This window comes from Canis lupus, chromosome 3, assembly GCF_011100685.1.
Source record: "Canis lupus familiaris isolate Mischka breed German Shepherd chromosome 3, alternate assembly UU_Cfam_GSD_1.0, whole genome shotgun sequence".
NCBI classification, from domain to species: Eukaryota; Metazoa; Chordata; class Mammalia; order Carnivora; family Canidae; genus Canis; species Canis lupus.
The window spans coordinates 65,570,225-65,583,228 of record NC_049224.1 but is presented as its reverse complement, the minus strand read 5'-3'; the positions used below and the strand labels follow the sequence as shown (position 1 = coordinate 65,583,228).

The window sequence follows — 13,004 nt, the reverse complement described above, 5'->3', positions numbered from 1 at the left end:
TTAGTGTCTATCTCTGTCTGCTGAATTACAACGTTGGAGACAGAGATCTTTGTCTAGTTTGTTTACTAATGAAACTCAAATTACTAGAGTAGTGCCTGGCCATAGTAAGTGTCATGTGTGTGTGCACAATATATACATATTGAGTTAAGCAAATAGCAAAAATAAGCTTTTGGGTAGATAGAAAACAAATAATCAAGTAAAATCTGAAGAAGTTGTATCAGAAGTAGTCTTTCTTTTTCTTTTTTTTTTTTAGAAGTAGTCTTTCTGAGATTCTTTTGGTCTTTCCCTTATGCCCATCACCTCATGCTGACAAGATGGCATCTTCAGGCCCAGATATCAGGCCTCCATTCAAGGTAGGAAAAAAAAGAGGGAGTCAGGGTAGATTCTCCAAATTGCAATTTATTTCTCAAGGAAGTACAAGACAAGAAGTTTGGGATATCAGTTATTTCACTTTAACAGTCTTTTTAATGGAGGCAGCTATAGAAAATGGGGTTGAGTTTGGGACCTTGGTGAGCCAAACTATGTCAGCCACACTGAATAAGAAGGGATAGTAACCTAAGAGAAAAGAAAAGATAAAAAATAATAACATAAATATATCTGTAAAAGAAAATAAAACCAGAGTTTTTTCGTTGTGTATAGTATCTCAAAGGTCACTGTTTATCACTAATTGACAGTCTGAAGAAGGAGATGATGAATAGAAGGAAGGGGACTGAGGAGGAACAAAACAGAGAGCAGATTGCCATCTATGATATCATGGCCTGTCTCAGACATCTGGAAAAGTGTTTTTTCTTCAAACCTCTTTTCCCCCAAAACTGGAATTCACTCCCAATAGGACCAAGGCCCTTAATTACCAAAAGGCAGAGGAATTCTTCCTCCCACTTCTAGATAAAATTGTTTCCTTGGTGTTATCAGTGTAATTGTTTAAGACAAGATAAGAAGGAACTAGCAGTTGAGATGGAAGACAGGAGACCATTTGGGCAGACAGCTGGAGTTGACACCATTCTCCTTTGCATTGCCGAGAGACCACGGGATGTGTTTTGACTTCATTCACAAGTGAAAAGGCTGCAACTGACCATTGGATTTTACTTCTAATGGCTCTTTAGAAATCTATTTAGGAGGATATACACCCTACTGGCCACTCATACACAGGGGGTCCCAAAGATAGGACTATGTAATGTCACAATGAATAAACATGTCACATTAAATGTTACTTTCTTAACAGCACTTACTAAAACTGATTGTAAAAGAAAGTAGGTTGAAATGTCACCTGCCAAGAGGAAAATGATGTTGGATTGATGTTTGGAGGCTTTATGTTTATGATGTTTGGCCCCAGGCCCTGCTCAAATCCCTTCTCTGCCTCTACCTCCAAGTATTCTCCTTGACGTAGTGCCTTGGCTCTGTGACCTGATTCTGGCTAACCCAGGGAAGGACATAAAGGAGGCTTGGGGGATGAGGGGAGAAAAGAAGGTCTGCATCTGACTCAGGATGGATCTATTTGAAAACAAGTCACGTCAAGACTAAATGCATGGACAAAAGAAACTCACATCAAAGGTAGACTGTGAGAAGGTGGAGCCAGGACCCACTTGGGCTGCCTGTGGGGCATCAGCCTTGTGGCCAGCCACACATCCTGGCACTAGCAGTCTCTGTCACCATCCCTTTGAAAGAGTGGGTGTGGGTCATTTCCCAATAAGCCCTATTTTTCTTACCAAGTGATTAAATGAGGAGATGCCTTCTGGCCTCAGACAGTGGATTCCCTTTGAGTGAGAGAAGTTGGTCCTCCAGTGGGAATTCCAGGTGCCCTGCCATTCCATGGAGTCTGCTCGAAGGTGCTTTCTGGTGTCTGGGTCTGTCTGCTCCACCACGCTTCCTTTTCAGGCAGAGTTTGCTGCTGTTTTCCTATTAAATCCAAGGAACAGTCATTCCTTTCCACAAACACCCCCTTCAAATCAGGGAGAGGAGACATTTACAGCCCTGGTGAGAGGAGCAAGACACTGGAACAAGATAGACCTGATTTTAAAGCCTAATTTTTGAGAGTTTCTTCATCCTTGAGGTGATGTCTGCCCACCCTGAGGTGTTACTATGAAGACTAGAGATAATCCACGTAGTGTTCTCAGCATGGTGCCCTCTAAGGACCAGGTGCTTAGTAAGTCAAACCCATGTACTCTGATGCCTGTTTTACTGGGGTATACTCTTTACTGTTACCTCACCAGCTTCGTGTGGGTGCACACACATATACCTGAATGTTTAAGTCCCATTGGGTAGACAAGTTAGGGAAGTACTGTGTATATACCAGCTATGTTGATCCCGAGGTGCGGCCGGGTTTTATGCTACAGAAAATGGAGTATGGATGAAAATGTTGTTCTAAACCATACTAAAGGCTGTCTGGCCCCATGTAAAATACTCATTTGTTTCATCATAGGGGAGAGAATAATGAACTAGGGAGTCTGGTTTTTCGGACTTGCTTCCACCAACACCATGTATTATCTTTATGTCAAGAACATACAATACAGGGACACCTGGCTGACTCAGCAGTTGAGCACCTGCCTTCAGCTCAGGGCTGAAGTCCTGGAGTCCCAGGATCGAGTCCCATATCGGGCTCCCTGCATGGAGCCTGCTTCTCCCTCTGCCTGTGTCTCTGTTTCTGTCTCTCTCTGTGTGTCTCTCATAAATAAATAAATGAAATCTTAAAAAAAAAAAAAAAGAACATACAGTACAGTGGGCATCAACTGAAGACTGCATGTATCACCTCACCTGAGGGGAATGGTGTCTGAACACACAGGGCCTTTCCCCACCCCTCTGGTCCTCTTCCGAGGGGAAAAAGAAAAAGTCCCTAATGTGTGGTATTAAGAGAAATAACCACAGCTCCATGCCCCACCTCCATTACTGGGCACATTACTTATTGATCCTGCATTTGTGGAGCTGACAGGGGAGCACTTTGCCTCTTCCTGATAGGTACATGGTTCAGATAATTTCACCTAGGAAAAGGACAGAGGTCAGTGAGGACATTTTAAGGAGCCCATGTTGTCACAGTCACACCACATTTCTGCAATTCAGCCTTAGGATAGTAAGACTGATGTTTTGATCTCCAGCTGCGTGATCCTTGCAGCTATCTTTCAAGGGGTTCCAGATACTGACAATCACAGAGGGTGTTATATAATGGGCCCCCTAAGCCCCCAAAATAGACATTTCCATTTCCATCTCAATATATGAAAGATCTGAAGCACGGTGAAGTTAAGTAACTTGCCCAGGGTTGTCAAAACAGCAGGTGGCGAAGGTGAAGTTGAACCCAGGTCCCTTTGACTTAAAGCATGTGGTCTATCCTCCATGCTATGCTGTCACTCCAGAAAGCAAATGTTCATCCTTGAGTTAACTTCAACCACCAATTTTCACAGCACAGTCTGGGGAACTTTTCCCTCTTACTCTCAATTTTCACATCAGCAGAATCAAGAGCTTGGACAAAACACCAAGAAAGTTCCTCCAGATCAAGGATTTTTCTTCAGTTCATAACAATCATCCCTCCATATCTTCAGTGCTACAACTCCACAGGTTGTAAACCTCTGAAAACAGGGGCTCCTGTGTGGCTTTGTTAGTTAACCATCTGCCTTTGGCTCAGGTCATGATCCCAGGGTCCTGGGATGGAGCCCCACATTGGGCTCCCTGCTCAGCAGGGAGTCTGCTTCTCCCCCTGCCCCTTTGCCTCCCCATGCTCTCTCTCTCTCTCTCTCAAATACATAAATAAAATCTTTTTTAAAAAAAACAGAAGAAAGTAAGTTTTAGGGGATCCCTGGGTGGCTCGGTGGTCTGGCGCCTGCCTTTGGCCCGGGATGTGATCCTGGAGTCCCAAGATCGAGTCCTATGTCGGGCTCCCTGCATAGAGCCTGTTCCTCCATCTGCCTGTGTCTCTGCCTCTCTCTCTCTCTCTCTCTGTCTCTCATGAATAAATAAATAAAATCTTAAAAAAGTAAGTTTTATAAATTTCATTAGAGTGAAATGTATAAACTTATAAATCTATAGATTATTAAATTTAAAAAATGAAAATAAAAGCAAAGGCAGTCTGGTTAAAATGCCAGATGAAAACATGTAGTCAAATGCTCCTGGCGATCACCATTATCTCATCGGATTTTGAGACATCACAGGCACAAATCTGGAGCACCCCAAAACCAAACCAGAAATTGACTCACATATAAGAGGAATAACATGAGCTTTGGGGCCAAAATGCCTGGGTTTGAGTCTAAGCTACTACATTTATGATCTGTGCATGCTGAAGAAGTCATCTAACATTCCTGAGACTTAGATTGTCATCTGTAAATTAGGATTCTTACTATCTTCTTGATGGCCATGATACAAACTGTTTTGTGAAATGTCAAACTGCACACACATTAGTCATAGTGTCAAGAAGGTAGTATATTATTTTATAATTGATAGACCATAGTTTCCTATGAAAATTACCAGGGAATGTCATCTTAGACATGGTATCCTAGAGACTCAAACAAGCTTTGTGAAAAATCAACAACCTCAGCCAATCAGGGTTAAAGGCAAGTAGAAGCAAGGAGGCTGATCCCTGGAGTGACACTAACATAGACTCTCCTTGGGGTTGAGCTGTCAGCAGGGCAAGAGTAGACCCACAACATCTCAGCATCTCACTAAAGCTCTCCATGCAATTGTTTAACACATATGTTTTCAATGTCATGCAACTTTGTGCTGTGATTTGAAAATTTTGCATGTGGCGAAGAGCTGAATTTAAAGATGGAATGTTGGGGTATTAGTCACTCCTCTTCCTTCTACTAACTTCAGCAGATGGGACATAGTTTTCCTAGTGGACTTCTTAGTGTCCTTTAGGAAGTGCACACCTCCTATATGACACCTACTTTCTCAAAGAGGGTTAATTATTTTCCCTGTGTCTATTGCAACTTGTATTCTCATATCTACAGTGGATTCTCATAAAGAGTTATTCTTTATAAAGTCACCACAAACACTAATCTGGTGAATACCAAACCATCACTTTTAGGGCCAAATAAGAGTTAATTTCCAACAAACCTCTCTGATCACCACATTTTGGTCAATTGATCAATATATAACCTTGTCTCATGTACGTTTCTATTTAAAGATACCTTCTCTAATATATTTTGTTGATTCGTTAACACTGAATTCATGGCCAAAATCACTGTAACTCATACTTGAACAAAGCTTTTCTAACATATATTTTCCCAAAAGGCACATCACAACCCAAGTGTTCTTATACTTGGTAATACTACACTGGACTTCAGCATTGAGGGCTATTTTAAGTAGAAAAATCACCACAAATGGCACAAAAATGTAAAAACCATGGCACTAGACAGCTGTGGAAACAACATTTGTTTGTAGTAGGAGAAGTGAAACAAGACAGAGCAACATCTTGTCCAACCTTAGCTGGCAATGTGTGTTAGGTGACTCAACATTTTCACTGCTCTCTACATATATGCAAATGATCTGGAAAGGGGCACGATTTGGGGACTACAAATAAATTTTAGCAAGTAGACTCATTTGCAAACATAGAATCCATAAATAATGAGGATTCACTGAAGCTCTTTACTGTAGGGCTGTTAGGAATTAAATCACCTAAACTAACTAAATGCCTAAAACCTCAAATATGACTATTTTGCAGAACTTTTTATACATCTGTACCTCTGTTCCAAACTTACTCCTTAGTGTTAGACACATTTCCATGTGCTTAACACAAAGGCAACTCAAGCTTGACAAATCCAAAGCTGAATTTATTCATTTTCTCCCTAAAACTTGTGTTTTCTCCTTTTATTTTGCAATTTGGACCTCTTCTCTCCAGGAAGCCTCAGTGTCCACAATCATGGAAGTTCTGGATGTCCAGCTTTAAGGAATATTATCAAAGCATTTTCCTCAACAAGGCAGCTCTCCTGCTTAAGAGGATTTGCTACCTCCTGTCAAGTGAAGTTTTTCCTGAGTAATAGTTCATACTTCCTGAATGCTTACTCAGAGGAATGTCCTCTTCTGAGAACTTTACTTCTATTTACTTGATTTTGACAAGAACCCTATGAGAGAGGTACAATTCTTATTTCCATTCTACAGATGAAAAAGTTGAGGCATAGAAAGCCTACTTCACCCAGAATCTTTCAGCAAGTAAGGAGAAGAGCCAGGATTTGAACCCTAGTAGTCCAACTGCAAAGAATGAACTATACTGTATTACACCACCTCTATTTTGTTAAATGTAAGCAATTTTGACAGTCATCTGCCTCAATGTTTTCAATGACTCTATATGGCTTGGAAAAAAAATAATACTCATCATCATCATAATGATGATGATAATAGTCCTGAACAGAAATTTAGGATTTTTCCTGCTCTCATGACAAATTTTCATTCCTGATTTAGCTTCCTTTATTCCACTCATGAATGTTGCCCTCCTAAGGCCAAAGATTGCTATCTTTTCTTCACTGCATATCTACCCTCCTCCCTTTGTGCTTTCATACATACAGTCCCTTCCACCTAGAAGGCTTACTCTTAAAAGGTGGAGAATCTAGTCCTGCCCATCTATGTGGAAAACACACCATAACATTATGCAGAGGAACCAAACACAGCAGGCAGAGGTCATGATGCTTGTTTAGTGGCAAAGGACATAAAAAGCTTTCTGCATGGGGATAAATTCTCAAAGAAGAAGGCATCACAGCATATTCCCAGTTGGAAGGACAGCATCCCACTGCCTAATAGGGAAGTTCATGGTATACATGGCACAAGGTTCTGCCATTGATACTGGGTGCTGGTTCAAAGGCAAGACTCATTTTCCCCCATCCTTCCTGTTACTGGACCCCAGGAAGTATGCCTGCCTTTAAGAAATGCAAATGTACAAAGTAAAGTAACCCCAGTGTATCCCTGAATGTGTTCTGCAAAACTGGTTAGTTAGGGACCAAGTCTTGCCTATTCTTGGGTATTTGAACAATAGACAATTCTGGCATCCCTGAACTCTGCTTTCTCCATCTTCACTATCCTTTTATCTGGGTGGTTCTAGCTCCAAATTTGTTTGAAAGCCTTTTGACCCTATATCCAGTTCCCCCACAAAATATTTTAAAGACAATCTAATGCACTTGATTTTCCAACAGGACTTTCTTTGCCAAAAGACTCTGAGTCATAAACTTGAAGTCAGATGAGGATTTCCTTCATATAAACTCCAAAATAATGTTCCTTATAGTATATCCATATTTCATATGCGGGGAGCACAGCCATTTCCCGAGTGCTTCACAGGCACTGCACTAAGAAATATTTCAAATACACAATCTCATGTAAATCTCATATCAACACTAAGAGTATGGGAATTACATCTTCATTTCACAAACAAGGAAGCAGAGCCTTGAGGAAGGCAAAAACACATTCAAGTCCACATAGCTAGCAAAAGGCAGAGCCAGTAATTTTACCTATTACATTAAACAAAAATATTGAAGCAACTATTAGGTCCTAGGTACAGTTCTAGAATACTGAGAGTACAATGAGGGCAGAGTCAGGCAAGCTCTCTGCTATCATGGAAGAGACAAATATAGTCAAATAGCCATAAAATCCAATGTATAGTTGTAAACTGTGTTAAGTGAAGAAGGAAGCAGCATCATGAAATGTACAGCATTTGAGCCTCATCTCATCAGGGAGGTCAAAAGTCTCTTTCTTCAGGATCAGTTGATTCTACAGCAATCTGAGCAATGATTTGGGGCTAACTGGGGGAAGAGCAATGTGGTGGTAGTGGCAATGGAAGTGTATGGTTTTGAGAAATATTTAGGAGACAAAATCTTGGGATTTGTTGAGTGAATATCAGACTGTCAAGGATGACCCTAGAAATCTGAGTGATCTGGAAAGACTCTATTGCCATTCATTGAAAGCAAGACAGTGGAAGGAGCTTAGGTCAGAAGGCAGGAGATAAATCATGAGTTTGACTTAGGACATGATGAGCATAAGACACTTTTGAATCACCTGAGTGGAGAGATTGAGTGAAGAGTTGAAAAGGGATCCTTGACTGATATGAATGTGTAAGTCACCAACCTACGGATGATGAAATAGAAGCCATAAAGTTGTTTAAGGAAAGACTAAGGAAATGATCTAAGAAATTGTTTCTGATGGAATTTAATGAGCTCCAATTTGTAAGGGACAGGAAGAAGAATTTAGCCTGCAAAGAATACTGTATTATATCATTAAAAACAAGAGGAAGAGATTGTTTCAAAAACATAGAATTCTTCTGATGTCAAGTGTGATTATAGTTGAAAAATATCCTTTGGGTTTAGCAGTTTAGAAGCCATAGGTAATTTAGCAAGAGTCCTCTGATAGGTGATGATGGTCCAAGCCAGATGACAGTTATCTGATCAGGAAATTGGATCAGTGATTCTAGATGACTGGTTTGAGAAGTGTCCCCTGAAAGGGCTGCACTGGAGAAGACGTCCAATAACAATGGTCATGACCTTGGTCACTTCATTATTTTACTTTGCCCCCCATCCCTGTAAAATAATTTTGTATTGGTTGATTTTTCTTCCTCTCCCAATACTCGATAATAAACTATGTTCTTCATCATTTTGTGTAACCAAGCAATTGAATTTAGGCCACAGTCTGACACATAATAGAATCTCAATTATGTGTTGAAGGAAAGGCAGAAGGAAAGAAGGAAGGAAGAAAGGAAAAAAGACAAGACAAAGGGAAGGAGGAAAATTGAAGGGAGAAAGGGGGAAAGATTGAGGAGCCCAAATCTCTTTATCATGGAGGGTAAGGAAATGATGAGACAATGAATTGTCAGAAAGAAGCATCAAGGCACCTAACAGCATAAAATGCCTAATTTACACTCTCTGTATAATGACTTCCTCTCTCTACTGAGGGAAAAAAAATCTTTTAGGGAAAAAATACCTCCCATTTAATGTTTTCATAAATAATTATTTTTATACTCATACCATATAAAGTAAATTCCACAGAATCAATTTAGAATAGGCCAGCATTTTAAAAATAACTTAAGGCAGTCGGAAAAAATTTTTCATCAAAGCCAAGTTCTTGAAAAGGTGCTAAGGTGATTTATGTCTATCACTGAAACATACCACTGTCATAAGGGTCCTGAAGGGATTGGTTTCTGCGCGATAAAGACAATTCTCTGCTCCTTCAGACTTTTTCCTGACATTTGTGTCCTGATCCCATTTGAGTAACAGATCATCATCTGTGTATCGGGAAGGCTGACTCACTCTGCAAAATCTTACTAGAGTGAGCTTGCCTCGTTTTGAGCTTGCACTCTGTATTTCATTGTTTTAAAAAATGAGTCTTTCTACACAAACAATAGCACACCACAGCCAAGTTTCATTTTTGGCTCTGTCATTCTGAACCCAAACATCATACCTTTGTTTATGCAGGGCTTTTAAAATATCCTCATATTACCATGTTGACTTAGCTAAAATATAAATTACATTCCTTGTGTTTCAACAACACTTAAATCAGGAAAACATTGTCCAGTGGACAAAATTGTATTCACTGTTTGGCCAGATGATTTGGAGCAGATTAAAGTCATTTTAGGATGTTTCAGTGCCTAACTTCTAGAGAAGAAAAATTAGTCAAATTTATTGCCTTGGCAACTTTGTAAGAACTGGTGTGTTCAGGACAAATTCCCTTCAAGAGATTGATTTGCTAAGATGTCAATATATAGCTTGACATTTATTGATTGCCTAAGAAAAATGCAATGCAAATTACATATCCAGTTATTTTTGCTTTAAGGCAGTATGCAGTAAGCAGACACTTGGTTTAGTGAGGGGATTAAGGAGGAGCCAACCAGCCCACCTTAATAAGAACCTGTGAATTTCACGTTCTGCCTTGGACTGCTTTGCAAGCTGATCACAAGCTGATTCACAAACTGCTGTCAATATTCTTGGTCCTTCACTTCTCACACCTATCTGAGTTTCAGATATTAATCCCCTCAGATGTGGCAATGAAAATTCTTTAATCTTGACTTTCATTTTTCTCACCAGATCAGCAACTTATAGTGGATTCTCGGCTCAGTCAATTTTTGGCCACTCTGGAAAAATGTCAGCACCCAACAGCTCAGCCCAGGAACTTCCACCACAACCCCTACATCTTGAACCCACAACTGTCCAAACTGGAGTGAACAACCTTCCTACCAGACATTCTGAAATCCACACCTACTCCTTGATTGCCCATTCCTTCCAGACTTTTTATTGTCAAATACTTGTATTTGTTCACGTTAAATACTATTAATGGTGAGGCTCTTGCATAAAATTTTAAAAGCCCAAATTCAACTTTTTGATGATGATGATGATGATGATGATTGATGATGATGATAGCTAACATATTTTATGTGTTCTGGACACCCTGCAGAGACAGGAGGGCTCCCCCACCCAAAATGTGGTTTGGATGCCAAGACTGGTGATGCCATGCACAAACTAAGATGGTGCGAAAAGGTCCATCGTTTACATGATGAGACTTCCTAGGGAAATCAGAGCAAGCCACCTAAGTTGGTCTCAAAATGACTTGAGAGAGCAAGGAAAGAAGACTGGCTTGAGGTTTTTCTTGTGTCTAGGGCATAGGGCAAGGTGAGAATTTCAGGGTTTTTGTATAGTTTGATTCTCCATCAGTTCGGGAGAGTCACTCTGGTTTTCTTACCAATTCAGATGAATGGCAGAAAGGGGAAGAGGTAGAGGCAAAGCTTATATGCAGGCAAATATAAGAAATGGATTCAGACTCTTTATTATAATGTGGCAGGTCCTGTGCTAAGGACTTGTATGTTATCTCATTGTATTATTTCTTTAACTCCTTGAAGCAGCTAATTAGCCCTGTTTCACAGATGAGGAAGTCAATGCCCAGAGAGCGGCAGATGCTTTCTGAGGCCAAATAGCTAGATAGTGCAGAGCCAGGACTTTGACCTATGTCTGTCTGCTGGCAAAGTCCATGCATGACTTTGGCTTTGACCAGATAGCCTAATCCAGCCTGACAACTGGCAGGCAGGGTGATGAAACTCACAGCTGGGCACTCTCAGGCCATCAATTTATGTCCTTGTCAGTGTACACATTGGGTGTAGAAATCATGTTTTCAGCAATGAACCTGATGGGGTCCAGTCTAGCGCTGGGGCAGAGAGGTCACATGGCAGAGCAAAAAGGCATCAGGCATTGATTAAAATCAGAGAGGTCTTAGATTGAACCCCAGCTTCCTTATTTGGGGAGTTCAGGAAAGTTGTTTATCTTCTCTCAGCCTTAATATTCTTATCCATGAAATGCGGGCAATAATCCTTAGCTTTAAAGATTTTTATTAGGAACTTGGAAAATATCAACTATCTGGTGCCTAACAGATGCGTATTGAAGCAGCTGTCATTATTCATATATATGAACTTAAAATGTATTACTTTTTTAACTGAAGTATATTTAACATATGTTATATTAATTTCAGGTGTAAGCAACATATTGATTCAACAATTCTATGTATTGCTCAATGCTCACCACAAGAGGCATAGACAACACATATGTTATAACAATATTATTGACTATATTCCTTATGTTGTACTTTTAATCTCCGTGACTTATTTATCTTGTAACTGAAAGTTTCTATCCCTTAATGCTCTTTATCTATTTCACCTATCCTCCCGCCCACCTCCCCTTTCACAACCACCAGTTTGTTCTCTGTATTTAAGAGTCTGTTTGTAAATTGCTAATTAACATGGAGAATTTCAGAATGCCAAGGTATCTGTTATCCCATTCCTATGATCTCTGTTGAACATGTTACTTGGGTGTGCAGTAGATACTATGTATGCTACACATCAACTTAACCACTTTTTGTTTCCAGATGAGTGTTTATTGGCCAAATGATAGAAAAAAATGGCATCAGGTAGACACAAAATACACAAGTAAGCTCTCCATAGTCTTTTACTGAGTTGTGATCTATGCTCCTGCTGCTAAGGGAACCCTGAAAAGGGGTTTTCCTAATCTAATCTCATCTGTCCTAATCCAGTTATGGAAGAATACTAAAGTCTCAAATGATTTCTTCTCCCTCTTGTTTGATAACTCCTTGGGATAGATTTTGGGAGGCTGTCCCAATCCAATTTAAAAAGAGAAGGTTAAGGGGAACTTGGGTGACTCAGTAGGTTAAGCATCTGACTCGATTTCAGCTCAGCTCATGATCCTGGGGTCATCGTGTACAACCCCTCATTGGCTCTGCATTCAGCATGGGGTCTGCTTAGGATTCTCTCTCTTGTTCTGCTCCCCGCCCCTGCTCAAGCACACACACACTCTCTCTCTCTCTCTCTAAAATAAATTACTTAATTAAATAAAATAACAGAGAAGGATGCATTTTTCATTAATTTCATGCAAAACACAGTTAGATAGAATTCCAGGGAGAGGGATGCCTGGGTGGCTCAGCAGTCAAGTACCTGCCTTTGATCCAGGGCGTGATCCTGGAGTTCCAAATCAAGTCCCACGTCGGGCTCCCTGAGAGGAGCCTGCTTCTCCCTCTGCCTGTGTCTCTGCCTCTCTCTCTCTCTCTCTTTCTCTGTCTCTCATGAATAAATAAAGAAAATCTTTAGAAAAAAAAATTCCATGGAGAGATTTCATGTCAATGTCCAAAAATGAAGCTGGTTTCTCTTCAGAGTGATACGATACCCTGAAATGGGCCTCTAGTTTGGCAGTCTCCACATGTTTACAACATCCCCAATTTAGCTAGATTTCCTGAAGTAAAACTGAGCACTGGCGAGCCTAAACGACCCAGAGGGCCACTCTGTGGGGCAGAGAGAGCTCAAAACTAAGCCCTCTTGTGTCTGCTTATCTCCTGAGTGTGAGGCTGAAGATTATACCCACTAGTCATGGGAACATGGCTGAGTTTAAAGAACTGCCATAAAATGAGAATGATATTTTCTTATGCCTATGGATGCTGTGAGGACTAAGAGAGGTACAGGGAGAAAGGTGTCTGGCCAATTGCTTGCCACCTAATAAGTGTTTTGAGGAATGTCTCATTCAATTGCAAGTGACAGACATCTAATTCAAACCATG

General features: G+C 40.4%; 1 long non-coding RNA gene across 1 annotated transcript; it reads right to left on the bottom strand.

Annotated features, from left to right (window-relative positions):
- Positions 1-383: 383 nt before the first annotated feature.
- On the bottom strand, positions 384-12,442 carry LOC111095380. Its single transcript, XR_005356392.1, has 3 exons — positions 12,389-12,442; positions 1,707-1,896; positions 384-555 (listed from the first exon to the last, which is right to left on the bottom strand). It is a non-coding gene; the product is annotated as an uncharacterized LOC111095380 (long non-coding RNA).
- Between the last annotated feature and the right edge of the window lie 562 nt (positions 12,443-13,004).